The 22,846-nt window shown below is 45.5% G+C and overlaps 1 long non-coding RNA gene across 1 annotated transcript; it reads right to left on the minus strand.

The window, feature by feature from the left end:
• Window positions 1-13,990: 13,990 nt before the first annotated feature.
• Window positions 13,991-20,787, minus strand: LOC131402619 (uncharacterized). Its single transcript, XR_009218820.1, has 3 exons — window positions 20,741-20,787; window positions 20,074-20,247; window positions 13,991-14,125 (listed from the first exon to the last, which is right to left on the minus strand). It is a non-coding gene; the product is annotated as an uncharacterized LOC131402619 (long non-coding RNA).
• Between the last annotated feature and the right edge of the window lie 2,059 nt (window positions 20,788-22,846).

A 22,846-nucleotide genomic window follows, 5' to 3' on the forward strand; every position in this document is an offset into this window, starting at 1 on the left:
GCCTGGGGCTGCAAGGCTGGGGCTGACCACCAGGGGTGTCCTGTGTCCACTCGTGCTCAATGGAGCAAGTGGAGCAGGGAAGGGACGCCCAGGGCTCGTTCTAGGTGTTCCCCTGTCCAAAGCAACAGGCACCTTTGATTACTGGCATCCACGTCCACAATGGGAGCTGCTCAGAGGCGGGAGGGGACTCTGAGATTCTCTCATGATTCTGTCAACTACTGTGGCCCCAGCACTCACCCTGAGCAGGGCCCATGTTAGTCCTGAGGGCAGTGCTGAAAGCACCCACATGGTCCCTGTCCTCCAGGAGCTCACAGCCTGGAGGTGGAAGGGACAAAATCATGAGCAAATCCATGCGAAAAAGAAGAGCAGGTGCTACAGGGCAATGAAGCAGGGTGCTGGAGGAGGGAGGGCCTGGAACCCCTAGGTGGGTGTAAAGGGCACCCTGGGGACATTTGTGCCCTGAGCAGAAGGACAAGAGGAACCAGCCCTGGATCTGTCTGCAAACAGTGTGCCGGGGGGAAGCTCAGAGGCACAGAGACTTGGAGGCAGAAGAGAATTTGACGAGAGAGGAGGTGAGAAAAGAGCCAGTGTGGCTAGAGTGAGCTGGGGAGGAGAGAAGTGAGGGAGAGAGGATGGCAGGGCCAGACCCAGACTTGGAAGGATGTACTAGCTGTCTATGCTGGGTGACAACATTAGCCTCAATTAGCACTTATGAGACCTATCATTCAGCATCTGACAGTGTTTCTACCAGGGTCCAGGTTTAGGTCAGCTGGGAGGCTCCCCATCAACGTCTAGCAGGAGGCTTGGGCTGTGTTCTCAACTGAAGCTCGATAGAGGCAGGAGCCATCTCGGAGATCATTCACAAGTATCGGGGCAGTGGTAGGATTCAGTTTGGATGGGGGTTTTCAGGCCTTTTCTGTCTGTGGGCCGGGACCCTCTGCCAGTTCTTTCCATTAGGGGGTGCCATAGGGAAGGAAGCTCATAATATCTGATCTGGCTTCTCCTGAATAGTGGATCAGAGAGACAGAAAGAGAGAGAGAAAGAGAGACAGAGACACATAGAGATAGAAAGATGGGTAGGAGAGACAAAGAGAGGAGACACAGACAGAGACAAGGAGACAGAGAGGAGAGACAAAGAGAGAGACAGAGAGATAGGGAGAGACCAAGAGAGATACAGACAGCCAGAGACACAGAGACAGGGAGACAGAGACAGAGAAAGAGACAGAGACAGAGACAGAGAGAGAGAATGAACACAGGAGAGACAGAACCAGGCAGAAGTCACAGACTTTTCGTTAAGCCGACCATGGAAGTGACGTCCCATCACTCGGCACTATTCTATTGGTTAGAAGCCAGCCGCAAAGTCCATTCTCATTGAGGAGCGGGGATTCCATAGGATGTGTGCCTAGGAAGCAGGAACGCTGGGAGCCATTGTGGGGGCTGCCCACCACATAGGATGAGACGACCGCCACTCAGGCACTTGGACCTGAGTCTAAACATAACAGGAGGCCCTGGAGGGTTGCGAGCCAGAAGAAGATGATGTCTGAACCTCATTTCATTTCAACCCTCCTTAGGGACACTGGGAAAAATGCAAGAGGGGAAGTGCCTCTCCCAGGCGCCCAGCAGACCCAAGCGTCTTTGTGTTGAATTCTCTGCCACAACCAGCCCTTTCTGTAATCCTTGCACTGCCAAGTCTGTGCAGGAGCTACGTGTGGGAGCAGCCCACGGGATTCACAGACTCTGAAGGGATCTCTAGGTCTATACACCTGATGACATCCCTAGGAAGTAGATGCTAGAATGACCCCCACTACACAGAGAGGGACATGAACACAGGAGAGACCCTGAGAGGGGAGGCCCTGAGAGGCGCAGCATTGTCCAGGGTGACATCACTGGCAAGAAGCAGGATCGGGACTGAATTCAACTCTGTGTCCTCAAAGCTGGGGCCCCGGTTGCGTCCAGACCTCCCCAGAGGCTGTGGGGTGGACTGTGTTGGTTTGACTGTGTCTGGACAGGGTAGGAAGATGGAGAGTGAGCAGTCAGCAGCCCAGGGTGCCCTTAGGAAGGTCTTGTGTGAGGACGAAGCTTGGGTAAGGGGATCCCAGGAAGTGACCTCACAGAGCCCAACAGAACTTGGAACCCTGGTAAATAGGCACCCACATCCTAAACACAGCCCCCAAGCGAGCTCACTTGTCTAGCACTTGTCTAAAAGGAACAACATGTTTAGTTGTTGCTTCCCAATGACCAGGGGCCGGAGCCCCAGGAAAGCCCCCAAACACCGATGCAGATGCTGGTGCCCCTCTCACGGCCGACGGCTCTGGCCGTTTACCCGGAGGGATGGAAAGATAACACCGGGAGGCCCAGAGAAGGCCATTCCAAACCAGGCTACCACTGTGGTCCCATCTGGGCAGCCCTACATCCCCTCCCCATGTGTGCCTGGAAGGGCGGGTTCATGTGGGTGGACCAACATGAGCAGGAGCAGTCGGTGAGGTGTTAGAAGCCTGGAGGGGTCAGTCAGGTTGAAAGCCCAGGTCAAGGCCGGATGGGTGGGACGCAGAGTGCGGGGGTGGCGCCCTTCTGCCTGAGGTTTATCCCAAGCCCCTGAGGTGTAGGTCTTTCCTCAGGGGTGGAATAATGTGCAGACACAGGTGTGTGCCTGATCTGGGAGAATTAGTTCCAGAGGGCAGAAGCAGCAGCAAGGACAGCTGGGCAGGGCTCTGATGTCTCTGGGACAGAGCCAGTACTGTCTTTGCAGATCTCCAGACAGGAGATCAGCGTGGAGCTGGTGGAAGGGGATATTCCATCCATCTCCCCGATGGAGGTGCCGGTGTCGCACAGGACTGGATCAGTAGCTACCTGGAGAAGTTCTGCAGTGACAGTGATAAAACCTTCAGAGCCACCAGAGGACCCAGCCTCAATCCCGGGAGAACAATCATATCCACCATGTCCTGCAGCAGACCAGGAGGCTTCTGAGGCCCCAGCCTCCGTGCAGGGAGAACCATCCCCTGCACAGGCTCCTGCAGGAGAACAGGAGGCAGCTGAGGCCTCAGCCTCTGTGCAGGGAGAGCCATCCCCTGCACAGGCTCCTGCAGGAGACAAGGAGGCAGCTGAGGCCTCAGCCTCTGTGCAGGGAGAGCCATCCCCTGCACAGCCTCCTGCAGGAGAACAGGAGGCAGCTGAGGACCCAGCTTCTGTGCAGGGAGAGCCATGCCCAGCACAGGCCCCTGCAGGAGAACAAGAGGCAGCTGAGGCCCCAGCCTCCTTGCAGGGAGAGCCATCCACTGCACAGGCTCCTGCAGGAGAACAGGAGGCAGCTGAGGGCCCAGCCTCAGTGCAGGGAGAGCCATCCCTTGCACAGGCGCCTGCAGGAGACAAGGAGGCAGCTGAGGCCAATCTTTGTGGCCTGGGAGAGCTGGCTCAGGACCCTCCCTCATTAGCACCTCCAGTCCCACCTGGTCCACCTATTCCCTTACCACAAATTTCCTTCCCCACCCTCCTAATTGTGTTTCTATATTTCTTGGTTTCTTTCATTGATTTTTTTTTTATTGTTTATATCTTGATTATTTAAAAGAAATTTCACTTTCGTCTTTTAACACTTTAATGTTTTTCATTTTAAATTGTACACTTCATGAGCATTAAATACATTCACCATGCTGTGCAGCCATCACCGCTGTATGGGTTTAGAATATTTCATTCTCCAAAAGAACACCCTGTTCTAAAAGCACTCACTCCCACTTTCTCCCTCAGGCCCTGGCAAGTCCTAATTTGTTTTCTGTCACTTTTTTTTTTTTTAAATCTGTTCAGGATGTTTCCTATAAGTGAAATCATGCCATAGGTGGCCATGTGTTTTCTGCCCATTTATTTTCACACGGCCTGATAGGTTTTCCTTTTCAGTTTTTATTTGAAATAGAATTTCTCTAATTTGATAGGAAAATCCCAGATGGAGTCTAGATTTGATGTATCAAAGAAAGCCCTTTTGGTAAATATGTGTATAATCTTGGGGTACAGACTGCTGTTCTAAGTGGGACACCAGAGCCAGAAGCCACACACGAAACGCGTTGCTCTTCTTGCAGCCAAAACAAAAAAAAGAAAGGGTAGAAATCTGTAAAGACAAACCACAAACTGGAAAGTATTTCTCATAACACAAGGCCAGGGAAAGGTTACGCATTCTTGGGGTCCAAAAAAATGCTCGAAAGTCAGAGTTTTAAAAAGAGATAAAGAGCAAACACATTGAACGCCAACGAGACGTGATACACAGGGGCAGCATGTGTCAGAGATGCTCGAGCTCCCCGAGGAGGAGAGGCGCACATGGAGACACTGGGGAGAGGGCACTGGGCCCCATCAGATGGGCTGGGTTCCAGTGTGGTGACGACCAGCCCTGCTGACAATGTGAGGAAGCAGAGGCCCCAGTAGACCCCTAGAGACAAGTGTGAAAGGACACTCCTCTCTGGAGACCAGCCTGCAGGACACATCGCAGTCCCCAGGGGCACGCCTGTGCTGGCGGTGCTGATCCCAGGACTTCATCCCACAGAAATTCCTGCCCAACTTTTCAAAGATGTATTTTCCAGACTATTCATCACAGCACTGGTTGCAATAGCAAGCAATTGGAAGGAACGCTACTGTCCATGGCGAGGCGATGTGATCCATCTGTCCCATCTGTAAGACCACGTATATGTGATATCAACCGGGAAACACGCATCTACGAAAATGAATCTGTGTGTGAAGGAGACACAGAGACAAACAGACAGAAAGAGAGAGACAGAGCCAGAGAGATACGCACCAACTAGTCCATGGGGTTCACCTCTGGGGATGGGAATTGCCACTCGCTTCTGTTCTCCTTTAGGGGCCTGCGTGATGTTTCAACTTGATAGAATGTGCCTCTATTCCTCTTATAATTCTAACAAGATTAAAATCACATGGTTAATGTTATCCATTTATCACTCATCTTTGGACTGAAGTACATTATTTAGTTTTTCTTTGCAAAGGTTTTTATTACAAAGACAATGAACGTTTATTAGAGTAAAAGAATGAATTCTAAGGGAATTAAGTGGAAACTGAGGAGTGCCCTTAACAGGCAGTGTTCACCGGTTCGGTCCTTTGTGTTTGTATGCACGTGTGTGTGCACGTGTGTGAATGTGCCCATTCAGCTGTGTGCATCTGTATGCACATGGGTATGTCTATGTGCAAGTGTGTGTGGGTGTGCACTTGCGGCTATCGTGTGGGAAGGACTGCAGGGAGTGTGCTCTTCTGGAACCTGATTTCCCCAGGGCTGGACCCTGGCCAGTCAATCCTCTTCCTCCTCTGCGTCGGCCTCAGAATTTCCTAAGAGCCTCTGCTGGGCAACACGGATCATTTCTGATTTTTCACTCCCGTCATCGTGCTGAAAGGAACACCCGCATCCATAAATCTCTACTTCTTTAGGACCGATCCCTAGAGGTGGAGATTCTGGCTCATAATGTAAACGTGATGTTAAGGTGTTGGTCACAGTCTCTGACACCCAAGGTCTCCTTCTATGCTGTGATCTTTTTTGGGAACAGGGAGTCCAGAGACCCTGAATCAGAGACCTGAGGCAGGGAGGGAGAAGGAGGAGCAGCTAGGATGCAGCGGATGAAGCTACCTGGGGTGACCTGCCCAGCTGGAAGGCCCTGCTCCCGTTGCTTCTGTCCCTACCACTTCCCTCACTCCTGGCCCCGCCCCTACCACACCTGACTCTGCTTTGGCCTTGCCCATGCCCCTCCTGCTCCCTAACTCACCTGAGCTGAGCAGCCTGGGCTGCCATCCAGGACAGATGATGATGAGGGTCTGGACCCTCCTGCCTGCTCCCTCTCCCTCCAAGCAGAGAGCCCCATCCTCAGTAGGGAAAGCACATCTAGGGCAGTGCAGTGAGTCACAGGGACCTCCTTGAACATGCTCCCTCCAGGGGGAGTTCTCAGTTGCAACAGCAGGACCCACTTGAACTTGTGTGAGCAGAAGTACCTTTGACAAGACACAGTGGAGGTGTCATAGAAGATGCCAGAAGGTCAGAGCACAGGGCTGGAGGCTTTGGAGAAGGTCATTGTGCCCAAAGCACACCTCAGGGTCTTCCAGGAGTGATGGCTGCCTCAGACACTGTGCCAGCCCCAGTCCACATATCCAGCACATTCAGCCTCTGCGATGGAGGGGCCCTGATCAGTGGGGATGAGGGAGAGAGCCCTGGTGACCTCGGAGAGGCACTGCCATTGGATCCTCTGTTTCCTCACCTGTGAAGTGGGGTGGCAGCCGACCTTTCATGGTGGTGTCAGACAAGTTCGCTGAGGCTGCACCTGGAGTGCCCTGCACCTTCTCAGAGCTCAACAGCTACTAGCTCTAATGAAGAGAAATCACGGGACGAGAGATGGGGCTGGGTCCTGGATCCCCACCTGGCTGGCTGACTGCTGTGGGCCGAGATGGGGTGGAGAAAGGCATTCCAGAGGAACAGCGGAGTCAGAGTGAGTAGGGCATGCCTGGTGGGAGATCAGAGTGGGCAGAGGCGAAGGGCCCCAGGGGGCTCTCAGTGGGGTGACATCAGCAGGAACAGCTCACGGTGATGAGCACTTACCGGGGCCTCTGTTCTCCTCTTGAGCTATCTCCTTGAATCCTCCCCACAACTCCTTGGGGGAGGAGCAATTATTGTCTTCATTTCACTGATGAGGAATCTGAGGCTCAAAGAGACTTGCCCCCTCTGTGCCCTGCAGAGTGGCAGAGCCGGGATTTGAACCCAGTGCCTCTTAGACCCCATGGGGCCTGCCTGAGAAGTGCTCCCCCATGCTGAGGGAGGGACCTCTTTTCCTTAAAGTTCTGAGAACTTTTGGTCCTAATGCCCAGAGAGACCTCACTCTGTGCGGCGATAGGCTGGTCCCTGGTACTGGGAGAGTCCACAGCAAACACGACTGGCAATTCTCCAGCCACCATCCCCAGCCCCAAGCAGATGGAGTGACCCTGTGCCTTTAGTTCAGTGATGGCTGGAGGCCAGAAGGGTGCAGGCCTCAGCGAGGCCAGGACCCCTGTGCCTGAGGAGGCCGCAGTGCAGAACAGTGGTTTGGAATGATCCCAAGTCAGAGAAACAGGGGTCCTAGTCCCTACTCAGCCTCTTTCTAGCTGGTGATGCAGGTGAGGCTCTCAGCCTCAGTTTCCCCATCTGTACAATGAGGAAATAACTTGGCCCACTGATGGGCTGTTGGGAGACTTCCCTGAGGAATGGATTGAGCATCTCTAGCCTGGTGCCCGGAGCATATTAAGAGTCCCCTGCCTGGCTGTCACAGTAGTCCTCCAGGGCGCAGGGTTTGGGAAGTCCCACCTCAGGTTCCCTTCCTGCTGCCCTGCTCCCGGGAACATTCAGCATTGTTTGAGGAGGAGCTGAAGAAGATCCAGGACCACACTGTGTTGCAGCTGATGGAGGCTCAGTGCTGGAAGGACAGCTGGACATGCTCCATGCCACCGTCCAGGACTTGTGCTGTGACCCCCTGTGAGCCCGCCACAGATAAAGGCTCCACCTGTGTGGACCCAGCTTCTGTGGTTTATTCACTTCTTGCTTCATTCACCCAGTCATTCCTTCACTCATTCCCTCACTCACTCACTCCCTCACTCATGTACTCCTTCATGCATTCGTTCATTGTTTCACTCACTCATTCAGGCAATATGCGCTGGTCCCTGCCATGGGCCGAGCACTGTAACTTCACCAGTATGACCTGACGTGGTCCCTGCCCACCTGGAGCTCACATCCACTGTGTGACCTGAAAGAGGACTGTCCCTCGGGTTAGCAGGGGTGATGAGCACCAGGAATCCACTTCTGAAAGTAGAGGCCACCCATGCAAAGAAAAGAACGGAGAAAACTCATGCTTGGCACTTCATCGACAAAAAAAATAATTAAAAGTTAAGAAAAATAAAGATAGCCTATATTTAACAAAATGTGGGTTCTAATCACAAGTGTGCACTCATTCCTACAACCAATGAGAGTAATGCAGAGTGGACTGGGTATTTGTAACACATTTTTCTGGCCAATAATAGCATTTCAGTAAACATGTTCCAGGGCCTCACGATTTTCCTAAGGCCTCTGTGATCCTCCAACACTTAAATCTTTCTCCTTGGAAGCGTCATCCTGTCACCCTCCTTGTCAATGGCTCTTCCACTGTGCGGGGGCCTACCCTGCACGGCCACACTCGTCAGTGACTCTCCACGTTGACTGGACAGGCTGCCCGCGTTTCTCCCTCAGCCTCACGAGCTCCTGTTTTTAGGCAAGGTTGGTGTTTTCACTGGGTGATCACCTGGCATCCTTCTTTGCAGCGGTTTGCATCTTCCCACGCCGTGTCTCCTCTCAATACTCCTGGAGGCAGGACTTTTGTCCCCATCTTACAGGTGAGGAAGCTCAAGACCAGAAGACTGGACGACCTGCTGCAAGTCACAGCCAGCGTGGAGCCTCGGCAGGGTTTGGGCCCTCAAAGCAGACAAAGATGTAGGGAAAGTGGTTTGTTTCCAGGTGATGGAGGAGGCCCGAGGGATGCCAAGGGGAAGGGAGCCTGGAGGAGGAGAGCCAGTGCGAGGCCTGTCAAGGGAGCACTGAGGTGAGCATCCATCCTAGTCCTGTTGGGAGACGAGATCCTGCCTGGACTGGCTCTGTCCCCGTGGGTGGAGGGTTTACCCCAGAGTCGTGAAGGCTTCTGTGCTACAGGCTGGCACAGGCTTGCAGGAGAGGAAGCTCTCGGTGCAGGAGAGAACCCTCAGGCAGAGAGTGGATGCAGGTGCTCCAGGGGCACACTGTGGGCCTTCTGGGGACTGGCTCCCAGGGACTGCAGGGACTCAAGTGGGCTGAGGGAACTGAAGGGCAGCAGCAGCAATGTCTGCAGCGGGGGTCTGCACACATGTCCCCCACTTATGCACCCAGAAAGGCTGCTCTGCATGGCATCTCTCCTCCCAGATGCGGAGTTGGCCCAAACTACCCCTCCACTTCACACACCCAATTCCTTTCCACTCATCTCAGGTTACTAGAAATTCAGAATATTTTAGTTGGTGTTGGAGTCCAGAGACTTTTGTTTGTCCTGCCCATGTTCTAACATTGCTGGCTTTTTCAAGATCTCAGGGCTTTGACTCCAAAACAGCAAGATACTGAGCATCCCAGAGAGCTTTCTGGAAGCAAGACTTTATGCTTTGCAATACTGCCATCCCACCAGCTCTTCTCAAAATCCCTGCAGGACACAGACTCACAATCTTGGGTCCTCAGATTGCTGAAAGGATGCGCCTTCAGAAAGTGATCGGCGTGGGGTGGCAGGACACACCGAATGGTGGAGTGAGGTATTCAACCAATCCTCGTCCCGGAAGCCACGATCAACCAGACGCGCTGTCAGAAAACAACCTCTGGGAAGAGACCAAAGACATACAACCAAGTGAGGATCATTTGAAGCTGAGGGAAGAACAGTGAGATTCGTGGTGTTTTTGCCAAGGGCAGGTCCCGTCCCCACCCCCTCAGTGTGACGGCCCTGTGAGCAGCGCAAGCCTGAAGGGGGGTGGCTTCACTGTCAGAGGTTGCCCACTTGATGTCGCCATGGGTGGGCAAAGCCCAGCCCCTAAGCATTTCTGGAAACAGTAGCCATCTCAGTGGCAAGCTGACGTGAAAGGTCAACTTTGCAGCCTCCTGAGGTTGGATCTAGAACAGAGCAGCGAATCACCCAGGAAGGTGAGACAGACAACCACACAGTGAGACAGACACAGCGGCCTTGATGGACTGCACATAACCCCAGGGGGTCTGAAAGGTTGTGTACTTGTGCAGGCCTGTTCCCAATCAGGAGAGACCAGGAAGATGGGCATTGTGGGGATGCTTAGAGACTTGCCACCAGCCTAGGCCCTTTCCCCAGCGGTTGCTGCCTCCCAGGAAGTCCAAGTTGACTGAGGGGACAATGCCCAGCCCTTTCAAACATCCCTGTCCACTCTGGGGCTCCCATGGAGAGAGGCCTTCCCACCTGAAAACTTCTCCCCAGGTCTTCTTCAGAGGCTGAAACGAGGTGCTCTCAAAGCAGAGAAGATGGTGAACAATGAGGAGAGGCTCCTGAGGATTCAGCCCTCCTGGGGAAGGAAGCAAAGGAGCTGGGAGGGTGGAGTGGTCCCTGCTTGCTCTGGCCTCAGCCCCCTCAGTGTACATCTCCCTCCTGGAGGGGACAGGAGCCCATGGATCCCAGGAGAGCACACCCGGGCCCCGAAGAGCAACACTCCCAAGTAGGAGGATCTGAGCTCAAAATAGGATGAGCCCAGGTAGGAAGGGAGCCTTTCACCACCAGGACAATCGACTCAAGGTCAGCTTGCCCCTGCAAGGATGATCTCCCTGCCTGTTCTATACGTCCCTGTGGACCAATGACAGCTTAGGGATTGGCTCTGACCAGCAGACCCAGCACAAGTGACAGGACGACCCTTCCCAGTTTCCACCACCGAGGCTGTCGTTCTCTCTCACTCACTCTCTTGTGTTCCCTCTACCCTCTCCCATTGCCCCCCTCTCTCAGTCTGTCTGACCCCTGGACCTTGGGACATACATGGATGTCCTGAGCTCCCTTATGCAGAAGCCCACACAGAAGAAACCAAGGGAGTGCCCTGGCCAACAGACAGAAAGGAGCCGGGCTCTCAGTGAAGCTGATCCTGACCGAGCCCACAGGAGTTAGCTTGACAAAACATCTCATCCTGGTTCAGACTCAGTGGAGGCCACAGCCCCAACCTGGAAGACGCGATGAGCAGAGGCTCCAGCTCAGTTGTGCAGGATTCCTGGTCCACAGAGATGGAGACAGAGCGAATATTTGCGGTTTAAAGATGCAGGGTGGGGAGCAGAGTTGTCGGAGAAGAGGAGACACCTCACACCATCTCCCAGTTCCAGGGTCTGGCCTACCCTTCTCCCTCCTCTCCCCTCCAGGCTCTCTGCAGCCACAGTGCCCAACTCTCTAACCTCCTCTGGCCAAACTCATTTCTGCCTGGGTGTCTCCACACCAGCAGTGCCTTCTCCTTGGCACGCTGATCACAGGTGAGTGCAGCGCTGGGTCCTCATGTCATTCTAGTCACAGCAAATGTCACTTCAGTCAGGCCTTTCAGACCCTCTTACCCAGTGAGACCCCAGCCCTCCCTGCAGGACACTCTTTATTTTCATTCCAGTTCATGCTCTTCTCTTTCACGTGTCTCTGATTTTGTGCTTTTGTCCATCTGCCTCCAGACTGAGTTCCTGGTGGGCAGGGACCACTGGGTAGATTTCAGCACCACCCTTGGGCCCACCAGGGCTCCTGGCCCAGGGTGAGTGCTTGGCACGTAGCTGCTGAATGAACAAATAGGAGCATCTTGGATCCCTCCTTCCTGCTTTTGCTCCACTCCGATGGTGAAGAGGAACACTAGTATTAGGAAGTGCAAGTGGGTCCTGAGGCAGGCGGAGGGTCAGCATGACTTCTGCATGAATCCTCCTCTCCCCAATTGCTCCAGCAAAGCTCATTGGGCACCACTGACACAGGAGGCTGCCACCTGATGGCCAGAACAGGAACTGCAGCCTCAGGCAGGGACAGCACAGCACCAGGCAGGCATATATTACTTGTGAAGAAATGCCTATCCAAATGCATTGCCCATTTTTCATTGTGCTATTTGTATTTTATTGTTGAGAGATGAGAATGTATTATATATTCTCAATAGTAGAACCTTATCAGATATGTAAAGATCTCTAAACATATTCTCCCCTTTTGTGAGTCGTCTTTTCACTTTTTTGATCGTGTCTTTCAATGCACTCAAGGTTTACTTTTGATGAAGTTGAATTGATCTGTTTTCCCTTTGGTTGCTTATGTGTTGGGTGCCATAATTACAAAAACATTGCCTAATCCAGGGCCATGTTTTCTTCCAAGAGTTTTATAGTTTTAGGTCTTACATTTACATCTTTGATGGTAAGAAGATGTAACATTTTTGTATATGGTGTGAGGTAGGGGTTCACCTTTATTCTTTCACATGTGGATATCCACCTGTCCCAGCACTACTTTTTGAAAAGATTATTCCCTCCTCATTGTCTTAGTATCTCAAATAATTCTAGAATCTGTGATTGTTGCAGGTGGTGTGACTTACAGTGCCTTAGAATTTTTCTTTACACCAAGGTTGCTTTTCTCTGGCCTTGTGGACTTTCACCCACTGCATATGTAGACTGATCATTAGCGAAATAATCATATCAGGTATTTGGACTAGTTTTTTCTTTGCTTGCGGTGGGTATGTAAGTCCACACCCTGTTACTCCCTGATGGCTGGGTGGACCACATTGCACCATTGTTCTGACCTGGATTATCGCTGTATCCTTCTAACTGGTTTCTCTGTCTCTATATTTGTCCCACAATCTATCCCCAATGCACCAATTGGAGTGACCCTTTAAAACCAGATGTCACACCCTGACATTGTGAAATCTCTCCAGGGGCTCCCCATTTCTTTCAGGGGGAAAGTTCAAGTCCTTATGCTGGACCTCAAGCCCCATACAGTTGGTCCCACACTCCCTCTGACATCATCTTTGGCCAGTCATCCCCTGTACCTCTGCCCTCCATTATGCTCCTGGTACATGCCAGGCACTCTCCCACCTGTAGACTTTCACTCTATGTTCCTTCCACTTGGAATCCTCTTCCACATGATGATTTCATGCCTCATCTTCTTCACCATCTTTAATTCTGTGTTCAAATGTCATCTTGGTGAGGCTGTATTGACCATGTCATTTAAAATATAAACTATCCTCTTGTCCTGACACTCCCTATCCAACTTGTTTCCCTTTCATTTTTCCCCTTAGCACTAACACTCTATAAAATAATATAAAATGATAAGAATCAGTGTTCAATCAGGACACGGAAACCAACCAATAGATTGAGCAGGGACAGTTTATATAATGAACAATTAACCATTAACCTTTAAAGGGAACTATAGAGAATAGCCCAGAATTACAGTAGAGTAGTTAAGAAAGAAACAATTTTGGGAGAGGACCCCCTCACCAGGCTGCCTTCAGGCCTTGTTAGAGAAGGAATGATTGCAGCAGAGGGATGGTGGAGAATGTTGTCATGTTTCCCAAGGCAAGTACCGGTCCCTGGTCAGGGCAGAGCTCAGCAGGTAGGGAACAGCAGACTGAGACTGGCAAACAGGAAAGCCCTGTCCCCTCCCAGGGGCAGGTAGGCTGAGGCTTGGATGCCTACTGGATTCACTGGGATTCCAATTGCAGGGATGTCACTCACTCTCCTTATTAAGCCATGCAAGGGGATCCACTGAATCCACTGTGGATCACCCACTGTGGGTGAGTCCCTGTAGACACCCCTGAATTATGCCACTGCTGGTTGTACTGCAGGAGAAAGAAAAAGAAAAGAATGGAAGCACCCTGGAATTAGGAAGGAAGGCCCTTTGTCCTAAACCTTCTCTGACAAAGCTTAGCCCCTGCCAGGTGCAAAAGGGAAATGTCTACTGGGTGCAGCTCCATTATTGCAGAACAGACAATAGAGGCCAACACTCTGATGTTGTTACACAGGGGCAATCCGTTGATAACTGGCACCATAATTCCCTTATTATTTTGTTTATGTATTCCATGCTTTTACTTCCAACTTGCCTCTATTGCTTTATTTCAAGTAAGATTTTGAAGACAGCATATGGTTGTATCAAGGTTTCTAAAAAAAGGTATTTTGACCCCCCAAAATGCCATTATTAGATCAAAACAACAGAAGAATGAAAAGTACAAAGTAGCTATACTATCAGTATATGCCTTAGGTAAATAGTTTACTGTCAAATTCCTCTTATATAAGAAAGCACCATGCAGTTTCATTTTAATGATGTTAGCCTCAATAATCTAGTATAATAATAAACTCCTTTGTAATGAGTAACTATATAAAATGAAGTTACAATAATTTACAATTTACGTCTGTGACATGACCCATCTACTCTCTACAAGCACCACTGAAATCTTGATTGATGCTTGGCTACCTTGTTCTACTAGAACTAACGGGAATATTTCACTGCCAACAAATTCTGTTTACCTGCTGTGTAGTTTATAAGGGTTGAATTCTTCTCTACTTGAAAATCACCATTTTCATCTCTCCATATGGATGCCTGTTTATCGGCAGATAGCTTTGCAGCCAGTATAGTTTTTTTCAGGAGAGTCTTATATAAGAAGTCATAAAAAATGTGTATAAATAACTTACACTTAAGCAATTTTTCTTTTTCTTTTTTTTCCCTGCTTGGAAAGATTTGCCCTGAGCTAACATCTGTTGCCAATCTGCCTCTCTTCTTTCTCCCTTCCAAAGCCCGAGTACATAGTTCTATATTCTATGTGTAAATCATTCTAGTTCTTCTACATGAGCCACCACCACAGCATAGTCAATGAGAGATGAGTGGTGTGGTTCGCGCCTGGGAACTGAACCTGGGACGCCGAAGCGGAGCGTGCCAAACTTTAACCGCTAGGCCATCAGGGATCGCTCCAGGAAATTTTTCTAGAATAAAATTGGAATCAAGATGTATGATTTATTTCTAAAAATTTCATAACATAATTTAAAACATGAAATGCTCAACATGTTTAAAAGCACTTTACCACTCAGTTTACCTTAACAAAGATATAGCAAACATTTTGAGAAATATACTTTCAACAGGAAAGTCCAATTGTAGCTTTATGTTTTTGTAGACCACTGCCAATAATGTGGCTTAAAAAATATAACTCTAAGATTCTCTCAAGAAAATGTATTTCATCTCTATAAAAGTCATTCTTTACTGTGTCTCAATGCTTGTTTCCTACTAAGCTTCTCAATGTTCTTTAGGCTTAACAATATAGTAGAATCAAGCTCCTATAATCTAGCTTTTAATCCCACAATCCGGAAAGCTCTATTTCAAGGTCACCAATGACCTCTTAAATCACCGAATAATATTATTCCCATTTTATAAGTGCGAATACTAGGTTTTAAAGAAGTCAAGTTCATGCCCAATATTGTTTAGCTAGTAAGAGGCAGAGCCTAGATATGACTGACTCCTGCTGTCTGATTCTAAAATCTATAAGCATAACCTCTAGGTATACAGCCAAACATAACACTCTGTATTCTTGCAACAGAATAAATGCATTTGCTTTTTCCTTAATGTCCGTAACACAGTTCTTAACTATTCCAATACAGTGGTTTCTCCCTTTCTGTAAATGAGAGTGTTCTTCAAAGTACCTTCCTTCCTCTCTGCTCTTCTCTATATATTCCCTCCTCTCCCAGTGCTTGAATTCATTTAACAAGCATTTATTTTATTGAGTCCATACAATTCCAGAGCACATGGAAAAACAATGTAAAAAAACCAGTCCCTGGCCTTGAAGGATTTACAGACTATTAGGGGAGAAAGCCCTATAAGCAAGTCCAATACTATTTTCAAAGAAAAAACAAGTTTGAGTCTGCACAAACACAGAAGGCTATCTATGCCACACAACACGGGTTTTCAAGCCTTTTCTGAGGAGGACTACAGTTTTTTAAGAAATAGCGTTTAAAATTTCCAAAAGAGCACGCAAGACCTAGAACTTCCCTGATCCACTGTCCCCTTCCCACTACAAGCCATGTTTTTTCTAAGACTCTTAAGAAAATCGTTTGAAAACCACTATATTCTAACATCTTAATAGTTTTGCCTTTCATGCCTAGGTCTTTAATCTACTTGGAATGGCTTTTTGTGTACGGAGTAAAGTAGGGTTCCAATTTGAATTTTTTCCATTCTGATATCTAATAGTCCCAGGACCACTTAAAGAAACGCCCCTCCTTTGCCCTCTGCTCTGTAAGAGCACTTCTATTAAAAGAAATCAAGTTTCTGGATACACGTGGAACTGGACTTGGGTTCTCTACTGTTTTCCACTGGTCTAACACTGTGCTAATAGCAAAGTGCTTTAGTTACTATAGCTTTATATATAATAAATCAGGATATCTCATAGATCAAGTCTTCTCACCTTGACCTGCTGCTTAAAAAATATCTTAGCTATCCTTAGTCCTTCGTATTTCCATATGTATTTTAGAAAACATACATAATTTTGAGCTCTGTAATTTCCTGGCAAACTGGTAAAATACCCACAAAACAAATCTAGATCAGTGGTTCTAGACCGGGGCAATTCTAACACGCCCACCTCCCACCCCAGGGACATTCAGCAACATCTGGAACCATTTTTGGTTGTCACAAAGTGGGGGGTAGGTACTACTAACCTCTAGTGGGTTGAGGCCTGGGAGATGCTGCTAAGCATCCCACAGTGCACAGGACAGCTGCCACAACAAAGAATTATCCCATTCAAATTTTAATAGTGCCACTTTTGAGAAACCCTGTCCCAAATAAATCAAGGGGCAAATTTGCATAGACCCATTAAAGGCCAGGGAACGTCTACCAAAAACAATAATTTAATTTTAGAAAAACTGAACTGCCATGTGCCAAATGAGATATACCCCAGTTCATAAAAAAAAAAAAACATATTATTTGCATATAGAAAAAGGCTTATCTTCCTGTTCTCTATAGCAGGGACGTTTGCAGGAAGCTTATTGGAGGGGTTAAGTCTTTAAAATACAAAGTTATAAAGAAACAAGACATAGCCAGAAGATATTAAAAAAAAAAAAAACTCATAGAAATCAGTAAGAAACAACCCAATAGAAATACGGGCAATCTGAGTAGACAATTCACTAAAAGGAATATTCAAATGACCAATAAACATATATAAAGATTCTCAACCTCATTAGTCACCAGAGAAATACCAATTCAAACTCATGAGAACACCGTCCATGCACCAGAATGGCTAAAATTTTAGAAGACTGTACATATCCAGCGTTAACAAGAATGCTGAACAACGTAATTCCCATATACTACTGGATGTAGTGAAGGGGTTGCATAAACTGGTTCGACCACTTTGGAAAATGTTGGCAGTCTCTACTATAGCTGAACATATCCATACACTATGACCAGCAATGCCAGTCCTAGGGATATATCCAACAGAAAATACTTACCTATTTGCAAAAGTATGAACAAGAATGTTCATAAAAGCATTAAAAGCCTAAAGGAGAAATGTCTAATAACTGCAGAACGGATTAATAAACTGTGATATGTTCATAGAAGGAAATAATATACCACAACAAGAACTACTACTATATGCAACAACACAAATGAATCCCCAAAATACAATGTTAAGCAAAAGTACGCAGACTCAAGAGTACTGATATCACTCCATTTCTGTAAAGAGCAAAACTCATCAATGGTGACAGAAGGGAGGAGAACAAATACCTGTGCAGAGAAAGGATAGTGACTAGAAAAGAGCATGAGAAGGGGCTGTAGGGTGTAGGGAATATCCTATTTTTATCTAGGTGGTAGATACACGAGTGTGTTTACTTTGTGAAAATTCATCAAGCTATACACTTAGGATTTGTAAGCTTTTCTGTATTTAGCTTATAACTTATTAAAGAATTTGTTTAAAAATATAAAGAATACAACTCTGATTTAACGCATCTGATGCTTCAAGAGACTATTCTAAACAGCCCTAACTCACAATGATGTTAAAATGCAAGTTGTGTATATATTGACAACTGATTTTTTACCAAGGCACAAAGGCAATGCAGTGGATAAAGCATAGCCGTTTCAATAAATGGTGCTGAACAATGAGATATCCATAGGCAAAATAAATGAACTTGGATCCATACCTCACACCATATACCAAAAATAACTCGAAATGGATTTTAGATATAACAGTAAAACCTAAAACTATATTTGATAGAAAAACACTTGTATTCAAAATATATAAAGAACTCTCAAAACTTAACAATAAGAAAAAAAGAGGCAAAAGATTCGAACAGACATTTTATCAGAGAAGATATACAGATGGCTAATAAGCACACGAAAAGACGCTCAACATCATAAGTTATCAGGGGAATATTGATTAAAACCACAATGAAATACAACACTACATGCCTATTAGAATGGCTGACAAGACTGGCCATACCAAGTGTAAGCAAAGATATAGAGAAATGGGAACCTTTGGACACTGCTGGTGGGAATGTAAAATGGTATAATGTATAAACACTTTGGGAAACAGTTTGGAAGTTTCTTAAAGAGTTAAACATAAGTGATCCACTCACTCCACTCTTAGGTATTTGCCCATAAAAAGGAAAGCACATGTCCATAACAAAGACTTACATACAAATGTTCATAGCAGCTTTATTTGTAATAGCCCAAAACTAGAAACAACTCACATATACATCAACACCTGACTGGATAAACAATTTGTAGTATATCCACAGAACAGAACATTACTCAGCAACACAAAGGAACAAACTATTGATACACACAACATGGGTGAATTTCAAAAGAATTATGTTAAGTGACAGAAGCTAAACAACATCAGTGTACAGATTGTCTGATTCCATTTATATAAACTCTCGAAAATGCAAACTAATCTCTAGTGATAGAAAGCAAATCAGTGGTTCTTTCGGGAGAGTAAGTCACAGAGGGGTGGGAAGGAGGGATAACAAAGGTGTATGAGAAAACTTTTGAAGGTAATGGATATGTTCACTATCTTGACACTGACTGAATGTTTCATGGAGGTACACCTTATGGTGGAGGTCATAACTTATCAAAGCATACCATTTAAATAAATGCAGTTTGTTTTCTCAAGTATATTTCAATAAAGCTTTTCTAAAAATCATACAGGTTGTATAAAATATTGTAAACCAGAGTTCTTATAATTAGCTCAAAATCAACTCCATTCATTCACTCAACAAATATTTATCTAGCACCTACTATATGTCAAGCACTCTGCTATGTTCCAGGGTTACAATGGTGAGCAAACTGACATGGTTCCTGACCTCATGGAGAACACAGTCTGCTAGGGGAAGCAGAGATTAATAAAAGATGCACACAGACACATGGATAATAAAAACTTCACAGACAAGTGCTGTCAAGGAGACAAACACAGTGAGATGACACAAAATAACAGGGAAACCAAATCTGATCTAACGGAAAGGTCAGTATGGCTCCCTCAAGGAAGCGACATTTAAGCGACACCTAATGGAAGAAGAGGATAACAAGTTGAAGATGTAACTTTCCTCAGAAGAGACACTAACACAAGCAAAGGCTCTGAGGCAGAAGAAAGCATGTTCCTTTGAAGGAATGGAAAGAAAGTCAAAAGGGCTAAGGGTCAAAACAGTGTAGAAAACACTATTGGTCACCTCTCCAGTAACTATTCCATCTCCTCTTCCTCACTCCTAACAGAATCACACTTGGGTTCCAGCAGCCACCCTCCTCCACACATAGTCATGTGCTTTAGAGGAAGATGACTCCATTCTTGATTTTAGGAAGTGGATACTGTTGAGACTTAAGTCAGTCATGGCCATCTCTTTTCTCCCTGCCAGTGATTAGTTAAAGAATGGCATGAGGGAAAGCAGGAAAAGAAGTTATTGCATGCTCTAAACAAGAGATGGTAGTTTGGACCAGGGAGTTGTCAATGGAGATAGAGATTTGCACGGAGAAATAAGGTAGAGCAACGTGCACAGGATGTCTCCTAGGTTTCTGGCTTAGACAAATAACGATCAATCTTTTCCATATAGTCAAAGCCAGAGAAATATTTTTTAAAAATGAATAGTCTTATGTTACTCTTAATATATTTCTCTTAAATAAACCTAATTAGAACTAGTCAAGGATCATACCTAAAACATATCTCATCCTCATGCTGGATACTGGCTTCAGAAGTTCATGCAAAGTTATCAAGAATGAATGAGGCTAACTAGATTTTGTCTTACAATACAAATCAATGTTCTCTAAAACTCTAACCTATAATTAACAATCCTGCCTACAAATAACATCAATTTCTGAATATCATTTATTTTGCCTTGCTTGCTTCAAAAAATGATTTAAGCTAGCAAAATGTGCAAATCAATTAAAAGCCAAGCCAATAATAAATTAGTCCAAGGATTTCTGACCACTCTTGTGTTATCTAAAAATAATTCCAGAGAAATTAGATGGAGGTACCTAACCAATTATGCTCATCAAATTTATAAAATTAGGTCTCATAACAACAGTAATGAAGGTTCCTATTACACATACCAACAGACCCAGGCAAAAATATAACCTACCTTGACAAGTTGATGAAGTGCCATTTCTTTCAGAAGGTGGTGTATTTGGACTGTTGAAATGACGTGAAGTTCCTCGGTCCTCGCCATCCTTTATAAAATTCTTTGAGTGGCACGTACAACGAGGTGACAATGGTACTTCAGCTTTTTCGCTTAAGCTTTCATCCGCTGGCTTCCCTAAAAGTGAAAGAACCTCTATTTATAATATTTCTAGTTAAACAAACATTAATCATCTTCTGCAGCTACAGTGAGCAACCACTCGAATTTGCCCAGGATTGGGAGGTTTCCCAGGCTGTAAGATTTTCAGTGCTAAACCTGGGAAAGTACCTGGCAAATCTGGACAAGTTGGTCACCCTATCTGTAGCATGAAATTAGGACAGGAGAGAAACACTTATGATGTCAGAGACATTTATAGAGAAGTTATCATCAATTTGCATAACTTACAAAAAGATAATAGTCAAAGATTAATAATGTAATAAAGACACAACCACTTGAGTATTCGTTTATATTGAGACATTAAAATATCAAGCAGGGAGGATTAAAAGAAAGACCAAAAGTATATTCTTAGTTACTGCTATTTCTTTAAATGAATCATTCTGGATAAAAAGTACTTTATTATATTTTTTTCAAGTCCCAATAATCAACCTGAATATATCAACCAAATACTTACCACGAAGAAGAGACTGTTGCCACGTTAAAGCAGCACAAAGTAAGACTAAGCTTTTCCCACTTTCTGTAGGGCTCTCCAACAAACAATGCTGCTTACTTTTTAATCCTCGGACAATCTATTGACACAAAAACAATTAAAAAAAATCAGTAAACAATTTACTTCATTAGGGTCTGCCTCCATCACAAGTACAAACACAACAAGAAGTAAGGTTGTACTTGAGGGAACATAGCAATAGCAGAAGGGAGAATTAGTATTTAGTTCAATCTAGACCTTATTCCTTTATCTTTCTCCCTAAAATTATGTTGGACTTAAAAGCATGTAGGCATAAAAGAAATGAACAAAGCAATTTGTGCCTTAATGATGCAAGCACCGTCATTTCTGTAAAACTAGAGTACACTAATATCTTGGATGAAAACTTAATGGAGGATACTGCTAGGGGGAGTGTAAATCGCTACAACCACTTTGGACAGAAATTAACAATTTCTAGCAAAGTTGAAGATACCCAACACCTGGAAGTCCAGTCCTATGTATATATCCAAAACCGTTCCCACAGGAACATAAGGAAACATGCATAAGAAAGTTCATAGCAGCATTGTTTAGAATTGCAAAAGAATGTAAACAACTTAAATGTCTGTCAAAAGGAAAATGGATAAAAAAATTCTGGTATATTCATACAATGGAATACTACACAGCAATTAAAATAGATTAACAATCAATAAGGCTACTTAAAAATAATGTTAAGCAACTAAAAACACTTCTGAACTAATATAGGTACAGTATCATATCATTGTACAAAGTTTAAAAACAGGTAAAGTAATGCTCTATATTGTTTACGGATACATACATATGTAACAAAAGTATAACACCTCTAGGAAAGAAAAACAATAAATTCAGCATACTAGTAATGTTACTTGCAAACAAGGTATAAAGTGAATATGGCAAAATATAAAGATTGAACAACTCTGGAAAGTTTGCTTACTGATTTGTCTATTGATTGTCTATATGATTGAAACATCTCAAAAAATATGGTGAGAAATATAGTATTCTGTGTAAAAGACAGTAAATACTTTGTAGAAGGTAGTAATTCCGTAAAGTAAATAGAAGTGCCAAATGAGCTGAGAATAGTTTTCAGAATATTCTCCTTTGCCTCCTAACCATATACAGTTTATGGGGATCAGGATTATTTTTCGAAAGGTTACATGTTCTTCCATGAACCCAGCAAATATTTTCAATCCATTTACTATCTGAGAAAATGAATGTAGTCACAGATTCAGTATACATCATGAATTATCAGCATCTTTATCTTAAAGAAGACTTAACTGATGAAAAATACTTTCAGAATTCATTATAGCAAGCTATGATGGACAAGCTTTACAAGGAAAGTTCATCTTCACCCCACCAACTGTACATTCAGACCATATTGAAAAGTGATGCTTTCCTGTTTACTTAGATTCCTAACTGCAGCAGAAATGAAAATCAAGACTGAAACAATGCCATTCAAGGAAAACCAGATACCCAACTAGACTAGGACAGACGTCTAGAAATAAAAAGGGGATTCCTAAATGTATAAACAAAACAAATGCAAGTAAAAGAATTTCCTAGTCTTAAGCATCACAGTGGTTGAGAACATGTCTCAGAATCTGACAAATCCGGATTTGTATCCCTACTCTGCCAAAGCTGTGGACCAGGAGGTAGAAGTACGAGTTCTAGATCAGGTTCCCACAACTCAGATGTGTTTCCTTGATCATGTCTTCACTTCTCTAGACTAAGATCCTTATCTGTAATAATCCCTAATTGAAAAACTGTTGTGAGGAAGAAAATGCCTTGGCACACAGTAGGTGCTTGATAATTCTGATTTAAAGGTCAGAAGGGTATAATGAAAAGAAGATGGGCTTTGGAGTAAAGCAAGCTTAAGTGTGAGTCCCACTGTGTGAATCACTGAACCTCAGTCTGTTTCTTCATCTGTGCAATGGAGATAAGATTATCCACCTGATCGAGTTTTGACGAAAATTAGCCAGGCATTGAGTTAAGAATTAAGTAAGTTAATGGATAGAACGTGCCTAAACTCCAGTATTTGACACAGAGGAGGTGATCTACTTTAATCCC

The sequence above is a fragment of the Diceros bicornis genome, unplaced genomic scaffold (genome assembly GCF_020826845.1).
Source record: "Diceros bicornis minor isolate mBicDic1 unplaced genomic scaffold, mDicBic1.mat.cur scaffold_194_ctg1, whole genome shotgun sequence".
Classification (NCBI taxonomy): Eukaryota; Metazoa; Chordata; class Mammalia; order Perissodactyla; family Rhinocerotidae; genus Diceros; species Diceros bicornis.